Raw genomic sequence first — 2,842 nt, forward strand, 5'->3', positions numbered from 1 at the left:
GAACACCCTACACAACCCTACCCCCACACACACACACACACACAAACACACACACACCCCCACACACAACAACATCAAACTCAAAACTCAAAAACACATTCTCACAACACACTACACACACACACACACCCGTCACTATAGCGATAAGCATCAGTCACCACACCTCACGGACCCAACAAACACCATATCCGGTAAGGGACCATCCCCATCGCCTGATTAAAAATATGCCTGCTTTTAAAACCTTTTCTTGTTATTGTTATTGGGTGTTGATGTTGTTTGTTGTTGGGTTTTTGTATTATTATTATTATTATTATTATTTATTATTATTATTATTTTATTATTATTATATTATTATATTCATTATTATTATTAATATTATTAATTATTATTTTTATTATCATCATTATTTATTATATTTATTAAACATTATCTTATCAGTATCATTTTTATTATTTTTTTATTATTATTATTACATTATATTATATCATTATTATTATATTATTTATTTCATAATCATTTTATCCCTTTTTTATTATTAGTATTGTTTTTTGCTATTTCTATTACAGTTTTATTATATTTTTATTTAATTACCATTACAATCATATATCAAAGATTAATCTTTTTTTATTTACCCCTTTATTAACCCCCCCTTTTTATTTTTTTTAAACCACTACCTTTTTTTTTTTTCCCCCCTTCCCTTCCCCCCCCCGCCCCCTTCCCCCCCCCCCCCCCCCCCCCCCTCCCCCCCCCCACCCCCCCCCCCCCCCCCCTTTAATCCCTTCCCCCCTTATTCCCCCCCCTTAAAAAATTCCCTCCCCCCTTTTTTTTTTCCTCCCCCCTTCCCCCCCCCCCCCCCCCCCTTCCCCCCCTTTTCCCCCCCCCCCCCTTCCCCCCCTCCTCCCCCCCCCCCCCCCCCCTCCCCCCCCCCCCCCCTCCTCCTCCTCCCCCTCCTTCCCCCTCCCCCCATCCCCCCCCCTCCCCCTCCCCCCCCAACCCCCCCCCTTCCCCCCCCCCCTTCCCCCCCCCCCCATTTTCCCTCCCCCCCCTTCCCCCCAAAAAAAAGGAAAAAACCCCCCCCCCCCCCCCTCCCCTTCCCCCTCCCCCTTCCCCCTTCCCTCCTCCCCCTCCCCCCCCTTTCCCCCCCCCTCCCCCCCCCCTCCCCCCCCCCCCCCTTTTTCCTCCCCACCTCCCCTCCCCCCCCCTTCCCCCCTTCCCCTTTCCCCCCCTTCCCTCCTCCCCCCCCCCTTCCCCCCCCTTCCCCCCCTTCCCCACACATCCCTCTCAAGGAAACACCCCCCCCCCTCCCCCTCCCCATCCCCTCCCCCCTTCCCCTCCCCCCCTTTCCCCCTTCCTCCCCTCCTCCTCTGCCTCCCCCTCCTCCCTCCTCCTCCCCTCTTCCCCTTCCCATCCTCCTCCTCCTCCCTCTCCCCTTTCCCCATCCCCTCCCTCCCCCCCCCCTTTCCCCTTCCCACACATTCCCTTCAAAGGAAACACCCCCCCCTCCCCCCCCCCCCTCCATCCGTCCCCGATAGCCATCTCCGTCACAACAGCGATATTTCGGGGCCCAATTCGGCTCGGCCTGTTGCGGGGTTATCCAAGAACTTATCCTAATTGGAAATCGGCTCTTATCCTCCTTCTTCCTCCTCCTTCTTCTTCCTTCTTATTCTTTCCCCCTTCTTCTCCTCCTTCTTCTTCTTCCTCCTCCTTCTTCTTCTTCCTTCTTCTTCTTCCTCATTCTTCTTCCTTCTTCTTCTTCCTCATTCTTCTTCCTCCTCCTTCTTCTTCATCCTTCTTCTTCCTCCCCTTTTTCTTCCTCCCTCCTTCTTTTCCTCCTCCTTTTTTCTTCTCCACTCATTTCTTCTTCCTCTTATTCTTCCTATTTCCCCTTTTTCTTTCCCCTCTTCTTTTTCTTATTCTTCCCCCCTTGTTTTCTTTCCCTTTTCTCCCCCCGCTTCTTTTGCTCCTGAAGCATAGAGGAGAGAAGGAGGCAAGGGAGGAGGAAGAGGGGGAGGAGGAGGGGAAGGAGGAGGATATGGAGGGAGGAAGGAAGGGGGAGGAAAGGAGGAGGAGGAAAGGGGAAGGAGGAGGAGGAAGAGGGGGAGGAAAGGAAAGGAGGGGGGGAAGAGGGGGGGGAAAGGAAAAAGAGGGGGAGGAGAGAAGAGGGAAGGAGGGGGAAAGAGGAGAGGAGATGGGGGAGGAGAGAGGGGAAAGGGGGACCGGGGGAAGAACAGGAGAGATGGAGGAGATGGGGAGATGAAGAGGGGGAGGGGGAGAAATGGGGAGGAGAGGAGAGAAGGAGGGGAGAGGGGAGGAAGGAGGAAGGAGGGGGGGGGGAAAAGGAGAGATAAGATGGGGAGGAGAGGGGGAGAAAGGGGGGAGGAGGAGGAGGGGGGAGGAGGAGGGGGAGGGAGGAGGAGGGGGATAAAAGGGGGGAGGGGGGGGGAGGGGAAAGCGGAGGCCCTTAACAATGGGAGGGGGCGGCGCGGTGGGGCTTTTTCCTCCCGGGCCCGGCGGCGCAAGGGGGATCGTGGACCTTTCCTCCCCTTCGTCCTTTTCCTTCTTTCTTCTTCTCCTCCTTCTTCCTCTCCCTTTTTTCCCATTCCTCCTTGTCTTCTTCTATTCTTCCTTTGTCTTCTTTCATTCTTCTTGTCGTCTATTTTTTTTTCTTCTTTTCGCCTTTTTTCTTCACGTTTTTCTTCTTCCCTGCTTCTTTCCTTTTTACGCCTTCCTTCCTTTCCGCCTTCGTCTTTGCCTGCTTCGTCCCCTCTTGCCTTCTCCCTTTTTTGTTTTTGCCTGCCCCCCCCGAGCCGTTGGAAAAGGAAAGAGCCTGACATATGGTCCT

Source organism: Penaeus chinensis, chromosome 16 (assembly GCF_019202785.1).
Source record: "Penaeus chinensis breed Huanghai No. 1 chromosome 16, ASM1920278v2, whole genome shotgun sequence".
Classification (NCBI taxonomy): domain Eukaryota; kingdom Metazoa; phylum Arthropoda; class Malacostraca; order Decapoda; family Penaeidae; genus Penaeus; species Penaeus chinensis.